At 38.4% G+C, this 27,331-nt stretch overlaps 1 long non-coding RNA gene across 1 annotated transcript in view; it reads left to right on the plus strand.

Annotated features, from left to right (window-relative positions):
* Positions 1-26,563, plus strand: part of LOC138989229 (uncharacterized) — a 54,651-nt gene extending 28,088 nt beyond the window's left edge. Inside the window, exons 2-3 of the long non-coding RNA XR_011465475.1 lie at positions 5,436-5,478; positions 25,282-26,563. This is a non-coding gene — a long non-coding RNA (uncharacterized lncRNA). The remainder of the gene's footprint in view (positions 1-5,435; positions 5,479-25,281) is intronic.
* Positions 26,564-27,331: the final 768 nt, after the last annotated feature.

The raw sequence follows: 27,331 nt of genomic DNA on the forward strand, positions 1-27,331 counted from the left end.
TTATATATATAAAGTATATATTATATATATAAAACAAAGTTATATATGTATAATTCTCAGTTACAGTAACTTTGTTTTTTACTGACCCTAAAACTACTCTTAAAAAATAAAGTCTTTTTTTAAAACATAGTTTATCTACATTTTAGCTTGTGGTGGCAAAGGGTATGCAGATAAGCACTACAAAAAACAGAAATATGTGTAGGAAAAGAACTAAGCCTCGTAAAACAGTTAACTGGGAAAAAGAACAAAGGAAGGTAATTATATGGTTACATTGTCATTCAAGGCTATTTGACATTTTTTCCAGGAGATAATGTCAGATCCCTGGTATGAATGACACGGAGAGCAGGATTAGAATGTGACCTATTAGCCTGCAGAGTTCACACTAAATATGCCTCTTTAAAAAAAAAAAGCTTTATTGAGGTATAATTGATATACAAAACCCTGCACATATTTAATATATACAATTTGGTGTCTTTGGACACACACATATACCACAGTAAAGGTAATAAACATATTCATCATCTGAAAAAGTTTTCTCATCCCTTCCAACCCTTTGTGTGTGTGTGTGTGTGTGTGTAAAAACACTTAGCATGAGATCTACCTACTTAGCATTAATTTTTAGTACACAGTCCAGTACTGTTAGCTACAGGCAATACAGGTAAACTCATCTCTAGAATGCATTCATTTTGCATAACTGAAATCTTATACCCATTGAACATCAACTCCCCATTTACCCAACCCGCAGCCCCTGGGAACCATCTTTCTACTCTCTGCTTCTATGAATTTGACTGTTTTAGGTACCTCAGAAAACTAAGATCATGGCATCTGGTCCCATCACTTCATGGGAAATAGATGGGGAAACAGTGGAAACAGTGTCAGACTTTATTTTTCTGGGCTCCAAAATCACTGCAGATGGTGACTGCAGCCATGAAATTAAAAGACGCTTACTCCTTGGAAGGAAAGTTATGACCAACCTAGATAGCATATTCAAAAGCAGAGATATTACTTTGCCAACAAAGGTCCGTCTAGTCAAGGCTATGGTTTTTCCTGTGGTCATGTATGGATGTGAGATTTGGACTGTGAAGAAAGCTGAGCGCCAAAGAATTGATGCTTTTGAACTGTGGTGTTGGAGAAGACTCTTGAGAGTCCCCCGGACTGCAAGGAGATCCAACCAGTCCATTCTGAAGGAGATCAGCCCTGGCTGTTCTTTGGAAGGAATGATGCTAAAGCTGAAATGCCAACACTTTGGCCACTTCATGTGAAGAGTTGATTCATTGGAAAAGACTCTGATGCTAGGAGGGATTGGGGGCAGGAGGAGAAGGGGACGACAGAGGATAAGATGGCTGGATGGCATCACAGACTTGATGGACATGAGTTTGAGTGAACTCTGGGAGTTGGTGATGGACAGGGAGGCCCGGTGTGCTGCAATTCATGGGGTCGCAAAGAGCTGGACATGACTGAGTGACTGAACTGAACTGAACTGAGGTACCTCATACAAAAGGAATCATGCAATATTTGTGATTTTATATAGATAGATAGATATGGCTTATTTCACTTATCAAAATATTAGGATGGCTATTATAAAAATGAAAAATATTGTTGGTGAGAATGTGGGAAAATTAGAACTTTCTTACACTGTTGGTGGAAATGTAAACTGGTACAGCCACTACCACAACAGTATAGAGATTCCTCCTAAAATTAAAAATAGAAGTACTGTACCATATGATTCAACAATCTTATGCCTGGGCATCTATCAAAAGAATTGAAATCAGGATCTCAAAGAGATATCTGCAATTTCATGTTCATTGCAGCACTGTTCACTATAAGCAATTTATGGAAACAACACACTGTCCATTGACAGATGAAAGGATAAAGGAAATGTGATTTATATGATGGAATATTATTTGGCCTCCTTAAAAAAGAGAGTAATTCTTTCATATGCAACAACGTGGATGAACCTGACTAGGGAGCAGTGAGGAGGTTTCTTTCATAAGGGCATTAATTCCACTCATGAACACTCCTCCTTCATGACTGAGCATCTTCCAAATGTCCCACCTTTTAATATCATCCTATTGGGAATAAGGATTTCAATATATAAATTTTGAGGCAGGGGGATACAAACGTGCAAACCATTCCTCTAATGGATAGATTTCCTAGATTTCTTGAAGGCGCTTCTTACGGAAGGCCTCCCACTGTAGTCGCCCACATTTAGGCAATGCCTCTAATCCTGCAGGCTATATAGGCTTCATCCATTAGTCCCAGAGCATCACCAGAACTTCCTTTCAGGAAGTGCTATTGAACCTGATTCAACAAATATCTAAGTTAGGCCCACATAGCCTTACTGTAGTCCCCCAGAGCTACATATGAGTCCGTGTTCACTATTGCTAAAAAAAAAAAAAGCAGGAAATCCTCAGTACATCTCTTTCCCTCTCTTGCTCAGGCTGCTCCAGTACAGCTTCTCCACCAGGCTTCATGCTCCTCACCTTCTGGAAGCATAGGTTAACTTCTCTAAGAGATTCGCATACAGGCCCCTCTCCAGCTTGGCTTAAGGTAAAGAGGGAATGACAAGACACCATTTTCCTCTCTGGACAAAGTGTAGTCAGGGAAACCCCAAAGTTTGCAACAACCTTCTCCAAAGAAATTCTCTCTTTCTCTCTTTTTGCATCTTTAACTTCAAAAAGGTGCCTTTAGGTGAATAATGAAATAGGGATTTAAGTAACCAGTTTTAACAGGGGCAGTCTAGTACCTCCTCTTTGGAGAAGGCGATGGCACCCCACTCCAGTACTCTTGCCTGGAAAATCCCATGGATGGAGGAGCCTGGTAGGCTGCAGTCCATGGGGTCGCGGAGAGTCGGACACGACTGAGTGACTTCACTTTTCCCTTTTCACTTTCATGCATTGAGAAGGAAATGGCAACCCACTCCAGTGTTCTTGCCTGGAGAATCCCAGGGACGGGGGAGCCTAATGGGCTGCCATCTCTGGGGTCACACAGAGTCGGACACGACTGAAGTGACTTAGCAGCAGCAGCAGCAGCAGCAGTACGTCCCCTTAGAATATCAAAGATTTTAGAAACCACTGTTTTGTTGTTGGTCTTTGTTATCTCAGCCAAAAACTCACATGAATTATCTCCACATGAAATAGAGTGTTTTAGTTTATACTGTTTTTAAAATTATTGGCCCAGGTAATATATTTTAAAACATGTTACTTCCATTGCCTGCCTCTCTTCTCCCCTCTGTTTTGGTGCCTTAGAAATGTCTGAAAATTTAGAAAAGTAACAGGGAAATACTAATTACCTTGTTGTAAAACAAAAACAGAACCTTTTTCCTCTCTAGCTTGACAAATCATTCAAGAACTCTCTCCACTGCATGAGTAAGAACAAATGTTATATTGGTAAATACAAATATAAAACATAATTAAATCTTACTTAACTGGAACATTTTGAATGAACCACTCTGCTAAATTGAATTTCCAGGTTAAGCAGCAACCCCTTTTTGTTTCAACGTTCATCATTAAATATCTTCCTTATATTCCTCAGCTGCCTTAAATTCCTCATGGAATCAGGCGATAGGCAAGTCCCTCCTCATCTGCTGATTTGCTTTCCATGATTTCATTTACCCACGGACAACTGTGATCTGAAAATATTAAATGGAAAGTTGCAGAAAGGAACAATTCATGAGTTTTAAATTGTGTGCCATTCTGAGTAGAGTGATGAAATCTCGCAGGGTCTTTCTATGTCCCACCCAGGAAGTGAGTCACACTTTTAGTTCAGGGTATTCCCTCCCGCCCCACATTAGTCATTTAGTAGCCATCTCCGTTATCAGATCCACTGTCCTAGTATCACAGTGCTTGTGTTCAAGTCACTCTTATTGTATTTAATGCCCTCGAAGCATAAGAGTAGTGATGCTGGCAATTTAGATATGCCTAAGTATTTCCTTTAAGTGAAAGGGTGACAGTTCTAGACTTCACAAGGAGAGATAAACACTCTTTTGCTGAGATTGCTAAATTCTACAGTAAGAATGAATCTTCTGTCTATGAAATAGTGAAGACAGTAAAAGAAATTTGTGCTAGTTTTGCTGTTATACCTCAAACAGCAAAAGAAATGGCCACAGTGAGGGACGACTGCTTATTTTGGATGGAAAAGACATTAAATTTGTACAATAAGATGCTTCCAGACAGAGACCACACAACATTCACATACCTTTCATCACAGTATATTGCTATATTGTTCTATTTTGAGTTATGGTTGTTAATCTCTTACTGTGCATTCATGCTGAGTTGCTTCAGTAGTGGCTGACTCTTTGCAACCCTATGGACTGTAGCCCATCAGGCAACTCTGTCCATGGGCCAGACAAGAATACTGGAGTGGGTTGCCATGCTTTCCTTCAGAGGGTCTTCCTGACCCACGGATCAAACCTGTGTCTCTTATGACTCCCGCATCGGAGTTCTTTATTTCTAGTGCCACCTGGGAAGCCCAGTCTCTTAATGTGACTAATTATAAATTAAATTTTATCATAGGTATGTATGTAAAGGAAAAAAACATAGCCTATATAGAGTTCTCAGCAGGGCATCTACTGGGGGTCCTAGGATACATGCCCTGTGGAAAAGGCGAGGACTATTGTATATGAATGAAATAAAATTAATATACATGTCATTGCCACCTTTATATGGCTTATAGTAACATAATTTAAAGGTTGAGAATTATAGGAGATATCAGATAATCGTCGTACATCTGGCCTTCCTCTTTTGACATTATCTGGGTCTGGAGGTACCTATACTACACAGGAAAGTAAAGCAGCAGGATAGAACAGGCATCGTTCTGAGCAGCTAGGGCTAAAATCAAGTGCTCAGTCTCAAGTCAGGTGCCGCTTTGTACACGACAATATGGAGAACCCAACTGGAACCTGGGTCCTGTCTTGGGAGACAACTGGATGAGAAGACTGGCAGAATGATATACTGCCAGTCATATATGGTAATAACATAAAGCCAATATACACATGTTCTCCTGTATTCTCTTATATTCTATATTCTCTGGTATTCTCCTGTATTCCATTACACTATTTTATGCCAGTAGCCAGACTTAAATTCCTTGATCAACAATTTTGGGGAAGATACCTGAGGTCAGCATTTTGTGGGTAATGCCCATTGAAGGGCTTTTGCAATGTGGCTATAACGACAATGAGGAAGAATGATTCTAAGAGACTGACAAGAAGAAGAGGAAGTTCTGTAGCCTGGGAATGAGAAAGGGGCCAAGGGTCCCTGGCAGTTTCTCAGGGGTGGTGAAGGTCTAAGGAAGGGTGACGGCTTGGAATACCCCCGCAGGAGGAATCTAGGCATGGATTTCTAGCTTAGGCAAAGAAGCCTGTCCTTCCACCATGATGACTTGTTGTTATAAAACCTCACAGGTTTCTGAGAGCTGAATTTTCTTTCTTTTTCTAGGTTTCCCAATGGAAGCCATGGTTACTGTAAGCAGAGTTATAAGGTGGGTAACAATGTCAAAGATGGCCGGCCACATGTGTGAATGACCAGACGGCTTGTCAGAGATCGAGGGAGATCTGCCTACAGCTAGTTGTCTCCCCAGCAGGGGTAGCTTATACTGAATGGTAATTAAGTCAATTGAACTTTTCATCTTGGGGATTTTAAGTGTGAAATACTAGAGTTAATTATTAGTAGTAAAGGCAGAAGTTTATCTATTCATTTATTCAATAGACACTTCTTGAACTTATACTATTTTTCAAAGACACTGCTATATGATGAGAATATAGTCAGTGAACAAAACAAAACAATTTCCTGCCCTCCCAGTACTCATATTCTAGTGGTAGAGACAAATATTATTATATTTAATTGATTTGAAGACATGCATTTTTTCACATTTTAAATTTCCGGAAAAAAATGGAATGCATTTTAAAGTCATTGGCCTCTTATAACCACAGTTGGACAGGGAGCAGTCAGAGTCATTTTTCTGTGTGAACTTAGTTATCTGTTTGTAACTATAAACACAATTGAATTACATGCATTGAATATGTGGACTTTAAATGCTGTTTAAAATATCTTCAAAATGTGGTATTCTGATATAGCTGAAAAAGAAAAGTTATTGGTAAACATCCAGGCTCAGAAATAGAGCAATGAGACATAAATTTGATATTAGAGAAGCAAGTAATATTATTTGAAGAATGACCACAATTCCATATTTCTTGCTTTATGAGTCCTAGAAAAGAAAGCCACTAGCAAGTAGATTAAGCTGTGTTCCATTTTATTAGTGAGATAGTGGGTGGAAAAACAGTGACATTGAGTATGAGATGAAGAATATATCAGAATATTGAATTCCAATTGTAAAGATGTCCTAGATATAATTTAATTGATTTATTTTGCTTATAGTTTTCTTTTTTGTGTGTGAAGGATATATGATTTTTAAAAAAAGTCTAAATAAGCCTAAAAGACCAATTCCAATGAGTATAAAATAAAAATTCTCAGCGATAAGAAAGATGACATGATTTTATTTGTCAGAGTTTCTCTTTCTCGATGGGTATATAAAATAATGGCACATGTTTCAACCGATAATATCTTAGAGTCACTGAAATTCACTAGCTATATAATGTCAGTGCTAAGTGCCACAAGAGAAATAAAGCAGATAAGAGGATAGAGAGTAATGGACAGATTATGCTATTTTGGGATGTGGTGTTCAAGTAAGTTCTTTCTACTAAAGAGACATTTGAGCAGAAATCTGAAAGAAGTGAGAAAATGAGTCATGCAGTTATCTAGGGGAGGGCTTTTCCACACAGAAGGAACTTCAAAAGCAAAGGTTCTGTGGGAAGAGCATGTGTGGAGTGTTTGAGGAATCAGGAAGAGTTTTCTGTGTTTGGAGCATAGTGGGGAAGTGGAAGAGTGAAGTCCGAGAGGTGGTGGAGCATGTACATTACGGGAGTCCTTGGAGACCATGGCAAGGACCTGGAATTTTATATACGTTATGTAAGTCCTTGGAGACCAGAGCAAGGAACTAGGATTTTATTCTGAGTGTGATGACAAGTCATTGAGGATTTTTAACACTCAGAATGCTGCACGGGGAATAGAATAGGGGGCTAGTTAGAAGATTGTTACAGTAAACCATGGAAGACATGATGGCAGCTTGTAATGGAACGTTTGTGGAGATGGTGGCTTTTGAATACATCTAGTAGGTAAAATCCATAGGATTTATTGATGATTATTTATGAGGATGTCAGGAAGGAATCAGGGATGGTTCCATGGTTTTGAGTGTGAACACCTTGTTAATGGTGGTGACCTTATGGAAATAGGCAAAATTGTAGGATAATTAGGACCTATAGAGGGTTTCAGGGAGGGAATTAGTAGATTAAGACTTTGTTTTGGACTTGTTAAACTTAAGCATCTAAGAGAAAAAGTAAAGTACACAGTCATATATAAGAATCTCTGTTTGGGGGAGGCTAAGGCAGTAGAAATACATTCAGGAGTCATCAGAGTACGGATGGTATTTAAAGTCACCACGCAGGATGAGATCACGATGGAAGTGAATAAAGAAGACTGAAGAGAGGCACGTAGGCAGTGATACAGGGAGTAAATTAGGAGGATTTGGAAGACAAGTGAAGAAAGTGTTTCAAGAAGATGAGACTAATTAACTGTGTCAAATGTTGATGAGATTCAGATGAGGCTTCAGAATTGACCACTGGATTAAGCAATGGGGTGGTCATCAACAGCTTTGACAAAAACAGTTTTTCAGTGGAGAGGTGGGACTAGAACTTGACTAGGGTAGATTCAAAAATGAGAGGTGGAAGGTGAAGAAAATGAGACTGAGGAAAAATGGTGCATGTGAATTTGTGAGAGAGAAAAAAGAAACAAGTCAGATGTTGGAGGAAGACATGAGGTCAAGAAAGTTTTTTTCTTTCTGCTCCTTTTAAAAATTATGGGAATTACTACAGTGTTTAGTTGTGGTTGATGATATGAATGATCTAGTAGAGAAAAGAAACTGAAAGAGAGATATCAAAGAGTAAGCAAAAGAGATGGGATTCCCTCTATACAAGGAGAGTTTGTATAGGAGCCTTAGACAGAAGAATGACTGTGGTCCAGAACCAAGTAATATTGAGAGACGATTCATGAGTTGCTCATGGTTTTGCACATTTTGAAAACAGAGGCACTGACTCATTTACGTCCAAATATCTTTTCAAGAATGTTGGTGTAATGAACCGTCTTGGAAAACTGTGATTTTGTCTCTCTCTGGAGAAAAAGGTAGGCTAACCTGCTACCTATTATAAAAGATATGGGCCCCTAGTCTGAGGATTCCTTTCCTATAACACAACCGATAGCATGCATAAGCATCCATCTGGGCTCACCTGCGACGGGCATGGGACAAAGGGCGCTGATAGTAAATGTGCTGACGCATGTGTTGTCTGCCATGCTATGAGTGATAAAGTCTTTGTCTCCCTACCCAGGGGTCATGCGTCTCCTGTTGGCATTCACGGCTCTGTGATAAGCTATTAGCTAACAGGTAGGGTAAAATCTCAGACCATCAACTCTCCTTGAAATACAGGTTGGTGAAAGGATAATGAGGACATCCTTGCTTGATAAAATATAAAGCAAAGTCATAGGCTAAGAATGAGAATGGGGAAGATATTTTGGAGTTTAAGAAACAGAAGTGAAGGCATGAAGTAGACATCTTAGGGAGTACAGAGATTAAAGAGATAGAATTAACATTGCAAAATTATATTGGGATAATATTTGAATACTTTGAGATATAATATGAAGTGCCATCAGTCTATATAGGTTTTATCCAAGGTGTGGATGCTGAAGGGAGATTTTTGATGGGCTTGAAGAATTGTTGAAATAGACATACTGCGGGGTGTGATCTGGAAAGGTATCAGGGAGTGGTTTAACAACAGGATACCTGACACTGAAATTTTGGAAGCAGTTACATTATGGGTAATTTGTTCCTGTATGGGTATTGATATAGGAAGATGATGATGACTAAGGTAGTGGTAGAGAGAACGGTAATAACTCAGGGATAAAACTTACAGTGAATGAAAGAAATACTGTAGATGACTACAGTAATGAGATGAAGTGGTCTCTCGGGGTGGCTGCTAGTCCATACAGTGGGTGCCGTCACAGAAATTAGGAAATCACCCTGTTGATATGGGCAGCCTTGCCTAAACCTGGCTTAGGCAGGTCTGTCTCTGTGCAAATTACAAATGGCGCCCTTCCTTGGGCCACGGCCATCATCCTCCCACCTTCTGCAGGTTCTGGCTACACAACACTGTACTATAACCCTGAGTCAGATGGCATAAACGTGAATGTGAAGTCGCTCAGTCGTGTCCAACTCTTTGCGACCCCATGGACTATAGCCTATCTGTCTCCTCCGTCCATAGGATTTTCCAGGCAAGAGTGCTGGAGTGGATTGCCATTTCCTTCTCCAGGGGATCTTCCCGACCCAGGAATCGAACCCTGGTTTCCCACATCTCAGGCAGAGGCTTTACCGTCTGAGCCACCAGGGAAGCCAGATGGCATATGTCTCCTCCAAAATAGACTTTTGGGGGTATTTTTGCATATTTGTTTTAAGAAGTGGGTTTTTTCCCCCCTAGAAATGGCAATGGGAAGCAAGGATATGGACTTTCATTCTACCTCAAGGCCAAGCAGTTTGTGTAATATAGCAAAGGAAGCAATCATCACTTGTCAGGATTTCAGGGTAAGCTGAGTCCTCAAGGGAGAGTCAGGCTATAGTGAGAGAAAGAAGGTTCAGATAAGAGTTTGAAGTCATAGAGTATTTAACTGATGACATATTATGAGTGGCTTCCCTGGTGGCTCAGATGGTAAAGAATCTTCCTGCAGTGCAGGAGACCTGCCTGAGTCAGGAAGATCTAGAGAAGAGCACAGCAACCCACTCCAGTATTCTTGCCTATAGGATACTATGGGTAGAGGAGCCTGGTGGGCTACAGTCCATTGGGTCACAAAGAGTCAGACAAGACTGACTTATTAAAAGTTTCACTTTCTTTCATACTATCAGTATTGAGGGGTAAAATTTCATTTTTTAATTTCACTGAGTGATTGAACTGAACTGAGTCCTTATTTCATTCTTTTTATTTTATAATACACACTTTTTCTATCCAATTCTATTCTCTTACTGAAAATACCTGGACTCCTCTAAGATTCTTCTTTGTTTAGTCACTCAGTTTTGTCCCTTTCTCTGTGACCCCATGAATTGCAGCACGCCAGGCTTCCCTGTCCCTCACCATCTTCCAGAGCTTGCTTAAACTCATGTCCATTGAGTCAGTGGTATGATCCAACCATCTCATCCTCTATAGTCCCCTTCTTTTCCCGCCTTCAATCTTTCCCAGCATCAGGATCTTTTCAAATGAGTCAGTTCTTCGCAACAGATGGCCAAAGTATTGGAACTTCAGCTTCAGCATCAGTCCTTCCAATGAATATTCAGGACTGATTTCCTTTAGGATTGACTGGTTTGATCTCCTTGCAGTCCAAGGGACTGTCAAGAGTCTCTTCCAACACCACAGTTTAAAAGCATCAATTCTTCAGCACTCAGCTTTTTTTATGGTCCAATTCTCACATCCATACATGACTACTGGAAAAACCACAGATGGACCTTTGTTAGCAAAGTAATGTCTCTGCTTTTTAATATGCTGTCTAGGTTGGTCATAGCTGTTCTTCCAAGGAGCAAGCATCTTTTAATTTCACGACTGCAGCTATCATCTACAGTGATTTTGGAGCCCAAGAAAATAAAGTCTCTCACTGTTTCCATTGTTTCCCCATCTACTTCCCATGAAGTGATAGGACCAGATGCCATGATCTTCATTTTTTGAATGTCAAGTTTTAAGCCAGCTTTTTCACCCTCCTCTTTCACTTTCATCAAGAGGCTCTTTAGTTCTTCTTCACTTTCTGCCCTAAGGGTGGTGTCATCTGCATATCTAAGGTTATTGATATTTCTCCCGGCAATCTTGATTCTAGCTTGTGCTTCTTCCAGCCTAGCATTTCTCATGATGTACTATGCATTTAAGTTACATAAGCAGGGTGACAATATTCAGCCTTGATGTACTCCTTTCCCGATTTTGAACCAGTCCTTTGTTTCATGTACGGTTCTAACTGTTGCTTCTTGACCTGAATACAGGTTTCATAGAAAGCAGGTAAGGTGGTATGGTATTCCTATATCTTTAAGAATTTTCCACAGTTTGTTGTGATCTACACAGTCAAAAGCTTTAGCATAATCAATGTAGCAAAAGTAGATGCTTTTCTGGAATTCTCTTGCTTTTTCTATGATTCATCGATGTTGGCAGTTTGATCTCTGGTTCCTCTGCCTTTTCTAAATCCAGCTTGAACATCTGGAAGTTCTTGGTTCATGAACTATTGAAGCCTGGCTTGAAGAATTTTGAGCATTACTTTGCTAGCATATGAAATAAGTGCAATTGTACGGTAGTTTGAACATTCTTTGTCATTGCCCTTCTTTGGGACTGTAATGAAAACTGACCTTTCCCACTCCTGTGGCCACTGCTGAGTTTTCCAAATTTGCTGGCATACTGAGTGCAGCACTTTCACAAAATCAGATTCTTAGGGATGGCCAAGAGTAAGAGATTGTAGAAATTCTGAGTAAGCAGAAACCCAGAGGTAGAGAGGGAGATGGAGTGGCTGAGGCTTAAGCACAATGGCCATCTGCGACAGGTTTTCAATCATCAGAGATTCTGGTCATCACTAGGGTGACCACTGGGACTTTTACTCTAGCAGCTGCCTCCCACAGATCTCCCTGAGGCTAGGTGGACTATTATTTTGTTCTTCCTTCCTTCCTGGGTATTCTTACAATAAACCTCTATTATCTAAGGTAGATTTAACATATTTGTGGCATTTGAAAATAGAAAAGAACCTAATTAACAATGACTACGGTAGTTTTCGGAGAAGGCAATTGCACCCCACTCCAGTACTCTTGCCTGGAAAATCCCATGGATGGAGGAGCCTGGTAGGCTGCAGTCCATGGGGTCACTAAGAGTCGGACATGACTGAGCGACTTCACTTTCACTTTTCACTTTCATGCATTGGAGAAGGAAATGGCAACCCACTCCAGTGCTCTTGCCTGGAGAATCCCAGGGATGGGGAGCCTGGTGGGCTGCCGTCTATGGGGTCGCACAGAGTCGGACATGACTGAAGTGTGCTAAGTCGGACACGATTTAGCAGCAGCAGTAGCAGCGGTAGTTTTAGTGCTAGTTTTTTAAGATATCTCCATACTGTTCTCTGTAGTGGTTGTATCAATTGACATTCACAACCGTGCAAGAGGGTTCCCTTTTCCCCAGCCGTAGTTGTCTGTAGATTTTTTGGTGATGGCTATTTTAATTGATGTGAAATGATAACTCCTTGTTGTTTTCATTTGCATTTCTCTAATAATGAGCTATGTTGAGCATCTTTTCATGTGTTTATTAGCCATCTGCATGTCTTCTTTGGAGAAATGTTTGCAGAGCAGCAATAGAGACACAGATAAAAAGAACAGACTAGTGGACACAGTGGGGGAAGGAAAGGGTGAGAGAATTGAGAGAGCAGCATTAAAGCACATACATTACCATATGTAAAATAGACAGCCAGTGGGAGTTTGCTGCATGACACAAGGTTCTCAAACCCTGTGCTCTGTGACAACCTAGAGGGATGGGATGGGATTGGGTGGGAGGTGTGAGAGAGGTTTAAGAGAGAGGGTACATATGGATACCTATGGCTGATTCATGTTGATGCATGGCAGAAACCAACACAATACTGTAAAGCAGTTATCCTCCAATTAAATATAAATAAAATTTTTTAAATGACTATGAATCACAATGCCTCAAACATACTGGTTAGTGATAAGCAAGCACAGTAACAAAACAGGTCTTCTTACCCCAGGATCAAATTTATCTTCTCCAAGGCAGTGCTTCTCTAACTTCAGCATGTCTTTGTATCACCCAGGGATCCTGTAAGAGTGTGGATTTCGACTCAGTAGATCTGGAGTGAGGCTTGATAGTATGGATACCAGTTTTCATATCATACTTTGACCAGGGAGACTCTAGAGTAAGGTGTGGAAATTCTATAAACACCCAACTTTGAAATATTTAAGGCCTGGGGGGCCATACAGTGGCCGTTACAGCTACACAACTCTGCCGTTGTAGCATGAGAGCACAAAGCCACACTTAATACTTAAAGAAATGCACCTATGTTCCAATAAAACTTAACAGGTATATCTCAGAGATCTTGCAGGTTTGGTTCCAGACCACCCAGACCACTGCCATAAAGCAAATATTTCAATAAAGTGAGTCACAAAATTTTTGGTCTCCCAGTACATATAAAATTTACGTTTACACTACACTGTAGTCTATTAAGTGAGTGATAGCACTGTGTTTAAAAAAAAATCCTAACACCTTAATTAAAAAATGCTTTATTACTAAAAAGTGTTAACCGTCATCTTATAATGCTGGGTTGCTACAAACCTTTATTAAAAAAATATATAGTATCTGTGAAATGCAATAAAGTAGAACTAAGTAAAATGAAGTATACTTGAACTAATGGACACTAAAATTTGAATGTTTATAATTTTCATATGTCACAAAATACTGTCATTCTTCTGGGGTTTTTTTCAGCCATTTAAAAATATGGAAGCCATTCTTAGCTCACAGACCATACAAAAATATGTGACAAACCAGATATGGCACGTAGGCTATAGTTTGCCAGGCTCTGCTCTAGAAGGGGCTGTTTTCACTACCTGGAATCATCACCCGAATTCCCCCCATAGTCGGGGTAAACTTGCTCTTGGCCCATCTATTCCAATTTTAGTGGCACCATGAATATCATGATATCCTGACCAAAGAGTAGGCACCTGATCTGAGCTAGGTTTTTCTCTCCCAGGAATTTAGCTCTTGGGTGAAGTGATCTAAAGGACTTACCATGCTAGTTTCTCCTACAGTGGGGCTCCAAAGAGACTGTCTTCTAGTTCCTGCTAACGAGACCCAGGAAGCAGATGAGACCATTCCTTGCTGCAGAATTGTTTCCTAACAGTGTGATGTACACATATGAAACGTTTCTAGGTATAGCCTTGTCAGTTCATTGATTATCATGTAACTCCAAATTCATCTTTTTTGGCCAGCTCCATCCAAATAGAACCAGGCTCTTTAAATATTGATAGGAAAGTTATGACCAACCTCAGTTCAGTTCAGTCACTCAGTCGTGTCTGACTTTTGCGACCCCATGAATTGCAGCACACCAGGCCTCCCTGTCCATCATCAACTCCCGGAGTTCACTCAGACTCACGTCCATCTAGTCAGTGATGCCATCCAGCCATCTCATCTTCTGTCGTCCCCTTTTCCTCCTGCCCCCAACCCCTCCCAGTTTCAGAGTCTTTTCCAATGAGTCAACTCTTCACATGAGATGGCCAAAGTACTGGAGTTTCAGCTTTAGCATCATTCCTTCCAAAGAAATCCCAGGGTTGATCTCCTTCAGAATGGACTGGTTGGATATCCTTGCAGTCCAAGGGACTCTCAAGAGTCTTCAACACCACAGTTCAAAAGCATCAATTCTTTGGCACTCAGCTTTCTTCACAGTCCAACTCTCACATCCATACATGACCACTGGAAAAACCATAGCCTTGACTAGACGGACCTTTGTTGGCAAAGTAATGTCTCTGCTTTTGAATATGCTATCTAGGTTGGTCATAACTTTCCTTCCAAGGAGTAAGCGTCTTTTAATTTCATGGCTGCAGTCACCATCTGCAGTGATTTTGGAGCCCAAAAAAATGAAGTCTGACACTGTTTCCACTGTTTCCCCATCTATTTCCCATGAAGTGATGGGACCAGATGCCATGATCTTCGTTTTCTGAATGTTGAGCTTTAAGCCAACTTTTTCACTCTCCTCTTTCACTTTCATCAAGAGGCTTTGTAGTTCCTCTTCACTTTCTGCCATAAGGGTGGTGTCATCTGAATATCTGAGGTTATTGATATTTCTCCCAGCAATCTTGATTCCAGCTTGTGCTTCCTCCAGCCCAGTGTTCTCATGATGTACTCTGCATATAAGTTAAATAAGGGTGACCTAGACAGCATATTAAAAAGGAGAGACATCACTTTGTCAATAAACGTCCATCTAGTCAAGGCTATGGTTTTTCCAGTAGTCATGTATGGATGTGAGATTTGGACTATGAAGAAAGCTGAGTGCCAAAGAGTTGATGCTTTTGAACTGTGGTGTTGGAAAAGACTCTTGTGAGTCCCTTGGACTGAAAGGAGATCCAACCAGTCCATCCTAAAGGATATTGGTCCTGGATGTTCATTGGAAGGACTGATGTTGAAGCTGAAACTCCAATATTTTGGCCACCTGATGCGGAGAACTGACTCATTTGAAAAGACCCTGATGCTGGGAAAGATTGAGGGCAGGAGGAGAAGGGGATGACAGAGGATGAGATGGTTGGATGGCATCACCAACTCAATGGACATGGGTTTGGGTAGACCCCGGCAGTTGGTGATGGACAGGGAGGCCTGGCGTGCTGTGGTTCATGGTGTCACAAAGAGTCGGACACAACTGAGCGACTAAACTGAACTGAACTGAACCTTTCCTATTCCAATTGGTACAGTGTTAAGTTGCACCAGAGGAGGAGGATGGAGAGGCACTGCAGGAGAAAAAGGTTTTGCTTCTTGGTTTTAGTGGACCAGGTTAGCCAGCTGCTACTGTGGGGACCAGTTCCTAAAGCATGGACAACTTCCACAGCACATGCCTTCTGCAGTATCCAGAGCTGCTCAACACCAGACTCTTCCAATACACTGCAGCCAGCAGTACATAGTGGCCAGCAGCTGCCCCTGGAAACCCCCTCAGGTGGTTTTGCTGCAGAGTGCCTCTGGTGAGACACTTTCTTGTGAGCAGCTCTCCTCAGCACACCCAAGGGTGGATTTCTGGCAAATTCCAAAGGGCGAGTTTCCAGCAAGTTCCTCTGGTGTGTGTGCATACTCAGTCACTTCAGTAGCCCGACTCTTTGGGCCCCTATGGACTGTAGCCTACCAGGCTCCTCTGTCCATGGAATTCTCCAGATAAGAATACTGGAGTGGGTTGCTATGCCTTTCTCCAGGGCATCTTCCCCACCCAGAGATCAAACCCACATCTCCTGTGGCTCCTGCATTGCAGGCTGATTCTTTACTGCTGAGCCACCAGGGAAGCCCCTCCACTGGTGTGGCATCACATGAAATCTCTTCCGAGTCAGCCTGCTCTAACACCGTCTAGATCTCAGCTTTGAGGGATGAGAGCTCTTCCTTGGGTATCTGTTTAAGCCCCAAAGATAGTGGCTGCTTCTTACATCTGCTCTGCCCCCGTGTTCTTTAGACTTACTTCTTACTACCAATCCCATTTTCATTCTAACAGGGTTGGAGTAACAATTCTTTATATTAAACTTCCACTGTTCAAATAACTGTGTGCTTTCTGTATCCTGTTTGGACTCTGGATGATATATATGATACAATAACCAATTTAATTTCCAAAATGATCATACCAATTCACCATTTTATGAGTTTTTATTTCCTCAACCCTTTGAATTGGAAGATTTTTAATAATTGTGCATTTGATGAGTTTTGAAATTCTATCTCTTTGAAGATTGAATGTGTTTTTTCCCAATCACAAGCCCCTTCATCAGTCTCTCTAAGTAATTTCTACACCATGTTTTTGTATGCCAGCCAGAGGTGTGCCTCCTCGGGTTCTTCATGATCATCCCCTAGATGGTATGCTAACAAAGTACATTGAAGCAGCAAGGCATTTTATTCATAAACGAAAAATTCAAAGCCTAAATCTGATTGCCATACCAAACCCTCAGATTCCTATGGCTACATTTTAAAAACCTCAGCTTTCCATTGTTAACATTTTCCCACATCTACTTTTGTAGATATGTGTATGAATTATATGAATACACACATATATTGTTTTCACATCATATGAATATACACATATATTATGTTTATTATTATGTTTGAAACCATTTGAGTGTAAGATGAAGATGTCATATCCCTTTATCCCAAAATATTAAAATTTGCGTAATTTATAAACAGGAACAATATCTTCTATGGTCATGGGTACAGTTCATTTATAAAATAGGAAAAATTTAACAGGAATAAATTTGGTGACTGTAATATACAGTCAATATTTAAATAGTCCGATTTTTTCCCTTATCTAGGATCTGATATAGGCTCATGAATGGCATTTAATTATCATGTCTCTTTAGTCTTCAATCTGAAGCAGGCTTTCTGTCTCTTTTATATGTTACAACGTTGATGTTTTTGAATACACAATAGTTGTTTTATACGTTGTTCCTCAGTGTGAGTATGTCTGATGTTTCCTTATTATTAGATGAAGTTTAGGCATTCTTGATTGAAATATCACAGAAATGATGTTCTTTCCACTGCTTTATATCACAAGGCACGTGGTATCAGTTTCTCCCAATATTGGTGATGGAGGCTTTAAGTGGTATCTCTCAGTTTCTCCATATAAAGTTATTATTCCTCTACTTTATAATTAATAAGTAATCTATGAGGAAATACTCTGGGCCTATGTACTTATCCTGTTTCTCCCCTTCCCCAATGTAATTTTTTATAGTCCCTCCTCCCACAGTGAGAACCCTAGTGCTCCACTCATTTGCTTTATCTTATAAATACATCCAATGTTGTTTTATAATTACCACACTGATGCCACAAACAGCAAGAAACTAGTTACTGAGTAAGATTCAAAAATTCTTTACACTCCTTTTTTTTGATAGACTATGTCCTATTGAAGATGTATAGAGTAGTACTGAGTTCAAAGTTACTTAAATTATGTTTTTTTTTTGTTTTTTATTATTTTGATTTACATTTAGGTTTATTCATTTTGGTTTACATACTAGTTAGTGATTTACTTTTTTGTCCTTTTAATTTTATGTTTTGAATATTTAAAATATTAGTTTATTTCTATCAACCTCTAAAGAAAACCATTTTTATAAGTTTATGGTTTATTCTTTCAGTGTTTCGCTTCACAAAAATAAACATATATATGTATATGTTTTTATTTCTCTTCTTATACAAAAGGTAATATACTATACAAACTCTTTTTTACTTTGCATTTTTCATTTAACTATGTTTCACAGAAATTTACATAGCTTCATAGGGATCTTCCTCATTCTTTACAGCTTCAACAGTTCTCCCTTATGGGATATATGATAGTTTATTCAACCACTTTTCCTGTGTGATCATTTAGGTCATTTTAATACTTTCCAATTATAGACAATATTGTAAAATGTAATACTGTGCATATAAATTTTTGATTTTTTGAGGTGTAACTTTGGGGTAAGCTCCAAGAAGTGGTATTTCTGCATCAAAGCAGAAATGTGTAAGGGTTTTTTTGTTTTGTACTATTTTGCATTCCCATGAGGAATACATGAGAGTGTCTTAGGCCAACTTTTGAGGCAGATGCTTTTCTATCACCTGAAAAATGTAGTCTATTAGTTAAAGAAGGCCAATAAAGGAAGTTGGGATAGGAAGACACCTTTTCATGGTCTCCACTGGGAATAAAGAGAAATGAATGGAATAGAGAAAAGTCTCAGAAACAGACCAAAGTGTTTGTTGAGTAAAACATAAATGTGACAAGTTTGAAACCTGTGTGGAAAAGATACATTTTCAACAAGTGTTATTGACTAAGTGGTTAATTGTTGGGAGAAAAATTTTTGCCAGATAGCAATTACAGAATGTGCTATTCAGATGAATCTGGATCAACCCCTGATGGAAATAACTAAAGAGCCTGGATAAAATGTAAAAAAAAAAAAAAAATTTCCTAAAAGCACAGAAGACATGATGAGAGAGTAAAAAAATTTCTAGACTCAAACAGAAAGAAAATAAGAACTAAGATTAATCCCATTGACTCAGAAGTACCTTGGCCTTCAGAGCATTTTCTGATTCTTGAAAAGTAGCAGCTTAGTTTTGACAACTCATAGGGTGAGAGAAAGGGAAATTAAAACCTATAACTCATCCAAGAAAGGCATTCTCCCTACAATAAACTGGCACTCCAAAGGGCTACACCATCAAGGTAACGGCGAGCCAGAAATTAAAATAAACAAAACTAAAATAGACTTAAAACTCAAATTCAAATTACTCCAAGTGGTTGAATACAGCCCTAGTCTGCCAGTGCCCCCAAGTGTCTGATAGAAGCAAATGTAAATCCTCTGGAAGAAGGATTTATTACAGGTCTCAGATTATTTCCACAAAGATTTTACAAGTATAATGTCCAACACATAATAAATAATAAAGAGGAAAATAGGGAAATGAAGCTCTGTGACTACGAACCAATAGAAAAAACAAACAACAGAAACAGATGCACAAAGACTTCAGATATTAGAATTATCAGATACAATATAAAATAACAATGTTCACTACACTTAAATAAATTTTGAAAAGGCTTGAAAACATCAATAAAGAAGATAAAGTTATAATAAATGATATTTCAGATTCAAAAAAGAACCTAGAATTTCTATAATTTAAAAATATAAGCAGAATTAAAACTCAATAGGCACCTAAATCACTCCATATATAAAAATTAATTCAAGATGGATTATACAACTCAAAACCATAATGCTTTCAGAGGAATACATATGACAATCTTTGTGATTTGGTGGAACATAAAAGTTTTCTTAGGTCATAAGAAGAAAAAATATTTAACACCAAAAGAAACTTATATATAAAGGAAAGAAGAAAAATAGAAACTGTAAATATGCCAGTAAATATAAAAGACCTCATTTTCAGTGCTCTTAAATTATAAAGTGAAAGCAAAAATAATAATTTATTATGACATTTCTAATAGGTAAAATTAAATGTATGAAAATAATAGAAGGGAAAATGGAAGTGTACTGTTTTCAGTTTCTTATGTGAAAAGTGAAGTGGTATAGTATTATTTGAAAGAATAATGTAAAAGATAAAGATGCATGTTGTAATTCATAAATAACCACTTCAAAATAAAATGAAGAGGCAGAGATAATAAGCCAAAGGTATGGATAAAACAGAACAGTGAAAATGCAAAAGAAGACAGGAAAAGAGTAAAAAAGGCAAAGAACAGATAAAGCAAAAAAATAAATAATATCATTGTGTTGACAACATTAAATGTAAATGATCTAAGCACTGCAATTAAAAGGCAGAAAATGTCATACTGGATAGAAAGCAAGAGCCAATTACATACTGCCTGTAAAAGAAAACACTTATATGTAAAGATACAGATAAATTAAAAAAAACAAACTTGCAGTCACTAATCATGAGAAGGATGGAGAAGCAGTACTAATATCAGAAAAATACATCACAGAACAAAGAATATTAGCAAAGATAGAGGGACATTTCAAAATGATAAAAGGAACAAGTTATCAAACATATGTTCAGATCTCAGATGTGTATGTACAGAGTAATAAGCTTAAAATATATAATATATTTTTATATATTTTATATTTGTATAAAATACATAAAGCCAAAACTGACAGATATAGAAAGATAAATAGATAAAAACACATGAAAGTTGAAAATGTAATACACCTATCTCAGTAACTGATAGATTAAACAGAGATAAAACCAGTAGGAATATAGTGGAGCTGAACATCACTATCAAACAGCTTGACCTAATTGGTATTTAGAAACACTGTATCAACCAAAGGCAAAATAGACATTCTTTTCCAGTATACAAGAAATGCTCATTAAGATACATGATATGCTAAAAAATTTTAGTGTATTAATGCATAATAGAAGCTTCTATATGTTTAAGTAGACTGAAAACATGCATAGTATGTTAGCTAACACTATAGTGGTAATTGCTTTGCAATATGTTTATCGCGTTAACATGTTGTACACCTTAAGCTTATACAGTGTTATATATCAATTTATACCTCAATAAAAGTTTTTAAAAGCATACACAATATATTCTCTAACAGTAATGAGATTAAATTAGAAACTCGTAACAGAAATGTCTTGAAAATTCCAAATTTTTGGAAATAAACAACACACAAATAACTCATGATCAAAGATAAACCACAAGTGAAATTAAAATATATTTAAACTAAAATTTTAAAATATAAATAAAACAAACAAGATTTAAATGGTGCAGCTAAAGCAGTGCTTAGAAAGAGAGAAGTAACTTTAAAAGCTCATGCCAGAAAAGAAAAAAGTTTTAGTGTTGATCATCTAAGCTTTTATCCTAAGAAATTAGAGTCAATTAAATCAAGAGTAAATTAGTAGGAAAGAAATAGTAATAAGAGCAGATATCAGTGAAGAAATAAAAGGTTCAAACAATAAAATTAATGAAACAAAAGCTAGTATTTTAAAAAGACCAACAAAATTTATAAGCAATTACTTAGACTGAGTGAGAAAATAAGAGAAATCACAAGATAAATTAAAATTACCAAAATCAGAAATAAAAGAAAGACAATCACTACAGATCCTATAGTTTAAAATCATAAGGGAATATTATGAACAATCTTAGGAGAATAAATTTGATAATTAGATACAATTAATGAACTCCATGAAAGATACAAATTACTAAATCTAATTCATTAAGAAATAGAAATTTTAAATAGCTCTATATTTGTTAAAGATATTAAACAATAATTTTATAATTTTCAACAAAAACTCTGGGCCAGATAGCTTCACTGGTAAATTCTGTCAAACATTCACAAAAAAATAATATAATTGTAGACAAATTTATTGAAGAAACAAAAAGGACCACATCCTAAACCTTTCCCTGACACTGAGGCAAAACAACATCTTTAAAGTTCTGAAAGGAAAAAATGTATCAACTCAGAGCTTTATATCTGCCAAAATATTCCTCAGAACTAAGGCAAGATAAGGCAGTCCCTCCACTATCTGGGAGAAGGCAATGGCAACCCACTCCAGTGTTCTTGCCTGGAGAATCCCAGGGATGGGGGAGCCTGGTCGGCTGCCCTCTATGGGGTCACACAGAGTCAGACACGACTGAAGCGACTTAGCGACAGCAAGGGAAAACTAAAATAATTTGTTACCAACAGCCCTGCAATATATATTTAAAAAAATGCTAAAAGAAGTCCTCAAGGCCGAAGCAAATGGTGATAGAAGGAAATTTTTATTTCAGATCAAATATCAAACATCAGAAATGATAAATATCTGAATAAATATGGGTCTATTTTCTCCCTCTGAGTGTTGTAAAACACATATGACTTTTTAAAGCAAAATTATGATGTTCTCCTGCATTACTTTCAATGTATATCAATATAGTCTGTATGTAATAGTCACTCAGTTGTGTCCAACTCTGTGACCCTGTGGATTATAGTCCACCAGGCTCCTCTGTCCATGGAATTCTCCAGGCAAGAATATTGAAGTGGGTTGCTATTCACTTCTCCAGGGGATCTTCCTGACACAGGGATCAAACCTGGGTCTCCTGCATTGGCAGGCAGATTCTTTACTGTCTGAGCCACCAGGGGAACCCATATCAGTATAATGATTATCTATAACATAAGGATGGCAAGAGGAGAGTAAGCAGTCTATATTGTTAAAAGGCTTTAATATTTTGCATGAAATTGTTAGTATAATATTAGTTTTAGATACACTGTGAAAGGTGATAGATATAGAGAGTAATTCCGAGATCAATTTCCTTAAAAAAATGAAAAAGATATCTTAAAAACCAGTAGACAAAATGGAATACTGAAAAAAATAGTGAAATAATCCAAAATCAGGCAAGAATGGAGGAAGAGTGAGAGAAAATAACAGGGAAAAAAACCCAGAAAACAATAAGCTGGCGTACTAAATCCATCTCTATCAATAATGGTATTAAATGTTAATTGGACCCTAAACATTCCCAGTTAAAAGAAAGACATTGTCATATTGGACAAAAAAAATTATATCCTGCCTGTAATAAGTGAACTACTGATTATTGCAATATATATGTATATATACACATATAAAACATATAAAAGCATTTTGCTGAGTGATAAAAGTCAAAAACATATGATTATATGTCATTTATATAAAATTTTATACTAGACAAAACTAAAAAGACAGAAAGCATGTCAGTGGTTGCCTGGGACCAGGAACTAAGAGGTGGTGAAACTTTATGTGTGATAGAAATATATTTTTTTGATTTGGGTGATGACTAAAAGGCATATGCATTTGTCAGGCTCATTCAACCTGTAAACTTAAGATGATGAATTTTATTTTATATAAATTATCTTCAATAAAGTTGAATCAAAACATTAAAACATAAGTTAGAATTTAGTTACAAACCTTTAAGTTTTTTTATATGTATATGTTTATGTATATTTTAATTTCAGAAGAAACACATTAGTTTAATTTTACTCCCCCTTCTGCTTTGTGCTACACAAAATTATTTTGAACTCAGTAGTCTAGTCCTTGGGAAAATAATACTTCACACTGTTTGGAAAACATAGCTCATCAGAGGGGGGAAAACTTATGCCGTGGCTTCAGATTTGGATTTAATTCCCATCTGATATTTATTAGATAAGTCGAGATAAATCCCTTGCTCTTGTGGAGTTACTCTCCCCTGACATGTAAAATGGTCCTGCTGGGCTGCCAGAGTAAACAAGAGAGGGTGTGTAAAGTACCTGGTCCAGATAGGAAACCTGAAAGAAACGGCTGCCCCCTTTTTTAGAAGAACTACAGGTTCTAGATTTTTAAAAACAAGCCTAATTCCAAATGTTTCATTGAATTTATAATCTCATGTATACTCTTCATACTATGCATTCTGGAGTGTTTGTTTAAAAAAATAGATGACTATATTTTTGAAGCAAAAACAGATAGAGTTTACTTCAGTCATCACTAAAAATAAAAGACTTGGTCAACAATCTATTGACTACTGATTATGGGTCAGGCACTTTTCTAGCCTATGGGGTTACTGTTGGAAGGAGTGATGTGTGTGTGTGTGTGTGTGTGTGTGTGTGTGTGTGTCGCGCGCTCGCGCGTGTGCGCCCGCACGCTCCATGCTCAGTCATATCTGACTCTTTGCTGCCCCTGTGCCGCAGCGCACCAGGCTCCTCTGTCCATGGAATTTTCCAGGCAAGAATACTGGATCTGGTTGCCATTTCCTTCTCCAGGGGATCTTTCCCACCCAGGGATCAAAGCCGTTGTCTCTTGTGTCTTCTACCCTGGCAGGTGAATTCTTTACCACTAGCGCCACCTGGGAAGCCTATATATATGCACATACACACACACACTTATTGTATGAGTAATACAATACACAGCACACCCAAATGTAATATAGTGAACTTCTACAGATTTTGAAACATCTTGGAGTATCCCACACAGTGATAAGACTGTAAGATCCTGGTTCAGTTCTGTCAAAACTGATGTCATACTGGGCAAGTAAACTACATTAATTTCCTCATCTGTAGAACAAGAGATTTGAACTATGTCTCCTTTCAACTCTAAGACACATGTATAGAAAAATATCTGAAGTTTTTTTTCTGATTTTCAAAATCACTCATTTATATGTTGTTTTTCCCACTCATTCTAGGTGTACATTATTAATCAGTTATAAGTCTATAGATAAAGAAGTTTGGTTTCTGAATTATCTTAAACCAAAACAAAATTTTCGTTCATTTCGTCATTAAGTATCTTCTGAGCACCCTCTATGCATAAACAGCCATGCCAGATTCTAAGTATCAAGTAATGATCAAAATGATCTTGGTCCCTAACCTCATAGGACATAATAGGTGTAAAGGATAAGGAAGAGGTTCTCTGATTTGGGAAGAAGATAAATTCAATTTTGATAGGTTAACTGAGAGGTTAAGTTAGGATGATGTATGTTCCAGTGGAGCTGGCAGGTGAGACAAATTAGGGAGATATTACCAGGGATATAGTGTTTAAAACCACAAGACTGGATGTAATTAACTTGAGACAGTGTGTATACTGAGAAGAAAAGAAATCACAGGTTTACATTTTCAGGAAAGTTAATTTTAGAGATTAGGCATAGGAAGAGTTGCTAACAAAGAAGACTAAGGAGATGGAAGAGTTAGAATGAAAGCCACAGTATAGTATATCCCAAAGAGGGGATTGTTAACTGTATCAAATATAAATTAAGTGAAAGAAAGATCCATTGGATTTGGAAAAACTAATGTTACTGCTATACTTGGCATACATAGTTTCAGTGGGCTGGCTGAAACAAGATTGCAATGTGCTGAGAAGTAACTGAGGGTGCAAAGTCAACCCTGGACAAGATTAAAAGAGGAAAAACTCTAGTAGTTGGAAGGAAATACAGGCATGCCAGTTATTGCTGTTTGCTTGCTCCTTAGTGTGACTGTTTTAATTTTATTTTTTAGAATGAGTAATACCCGGGCTGAAGGGAGGTTGAAGATGCAAGAGACAGAAGAAAACTAATGAATGAGACTCCTTGGATGGTGAAGAGTGATGCGATCCACAGGAGAATGGGAGAGGTAGTCTTCGACAATTTTCAAAGACTGGAAGCAGTGGCAGGATGAAGATGCAGAATGGTTTGTAGAAGGATGAAGGGAAAAGAGGCAGCATGGTGGAACGTTTAGGAGCCAGACTGTGAAGACGGGCTCAAATCCAGCTTCTTCCACTTGCTGAGTTTGATTAAATGCTGCTCTCTGAACTTCAATTTCTTCATCAGTGACATGGAAGCAAAGTGTTACCTATAACATAGATTCGTGAATTTTTAAATGAGTTAACACTTTATAAGAGCACTTAAAAATATCTGGCGCCTACCAAGTGCTGTATGGGAGGTTGTTGTCGTTCAGTTGCTCAGTGTATCCGACTCTGTGACCCCATGGACTAAAGCATGCCAGGCTTCCCTGCCCTTCACCATCTCCCAGAGTTCGCTCAAACTCATGTCCATTGAGTTGGTGATGCTATGTTTATGTTATTGTGAGAGGATAAAGAAGGTCCTGTGTGATGGTTTCTACTTTATCCAAGAACTGGGATGAAGATGAAAAAGCTGTTAACCTTTCCAGAATGCAGAATCATGTAAACAATGAGAGCACCTTTTTGCTGTTAAATTGCTCATGATGTAAAGACTGTAATACCCACTGTGCATGATGGTGGGGTGAATCAGGCCTACACCTACACATCTGGTGAAAGCATAAAGTGTACATCCTCTTCAGGAGGCAATTCATTTCTATGAATCACAAGATTTTATTATGCCAATAACACAGAGGTCCTCGGAGGAGGGGTGTGTGCTGTACAGAGCAGGTGGAAAGCCCTGCCACTGAGAAAGCCAGCTACTTACATTTGACTCCATCCCCAGTCCCCTAACTGGTGAAACTCCGAGTCTTCCCTGTGGCTCCTGTTAATTCCCAGGTTTATGCTCTGCGTGTAATTGGCCTCGGGCTACCGTGTTTGTATGCTGTCTTTGTTTCTCTTTCCAACAATTCGGCTTCTTCACAAGTCTCCGAAAGAAATCCACACAGAAGGAGGGGGTCTTGGAGCCCACCGTCTTATATTTTATTTCTCTCTCATATTCTCTGTCCCCACCCCCAACCACTCCACCAAGTCTCCATCCTGCCATTGCCGCTGGGGATTCAAAATTCTCTATTGTGCAGAGCACTTCAACTCTTCCAAATTTCTAATTCCAAAATTGCACAGTAAGCCCTTCAAAACATCCTGGAGACTATTGTAAGACCAACTGTGTTCCTACAAGGGTCATCAATGACAAAATTTTACTACTGCTTCAGCTAATCCATGTCCAGAGCTGCTGCTGCTGCAGCTAAGTCCCATCAGTCATGTCTGACTCTGTGCGACCCCATAGACGGCAGCCTACCAGGCTCCCCCATCCCTGGGATTCTCCAGGCAAGAACACTGGAGTGGGTTGCCATTTCCTTCTCCAATGCATGAAAGTGAAAAGTGAAAAGTGAAAGTGAATTTGCTCAGTCGTGTCCGACTCTGTGCGACCCCATGGACTGCAGCCCACCAGGCTCCTCTGTCCATGGGATTTTCCAGGCAAGAGTACTGGAGTGGGGTGGCATTGCCTTCTCCAAGTCCAGAGCTAAGAATAATCAAATAACCACCAAAGCATAAACAGCTTAAATATTCAACTAAAAGGGTTAAACATCATAATATATATCATGTGATGGAATGTCACTCAACCATTAGAATAGAGTGTGACAAGCACTTAATACGGGGGAAATTTTTGCAATATATTTTTTAACATACACTGAAGTACAAAAAATAAAACAACCAAAAAGGGGTAGGTCCTAACCTCCCTTCTCATCAACACTTTAGTAAGGAATAATGCTTGTATGAGGGTATAACATTTAAACAATGCTGAAGTTCTAAAACGCAAAGCAAAAGCCCTCATTTCCGTCTTTCCCCTACCATCCTCTCCAAGTGAACAATTGCTTATTATACTTCCTA

The sequence above is a fragment of the Bos mutus genome, chromosome 9 (genome assembly GCF_027580195.1).
Source record: "Bos mutus isolate GX-2022 chromosome 9, NWIPB_WYAK_1.1, whole genome shotgun sequence".
Lineage (NCBI taxonomy): Eukaryota > Metazoa > Chordata > Mammalia > Artiodactyla > Bovidae > Bos > Bos mutus.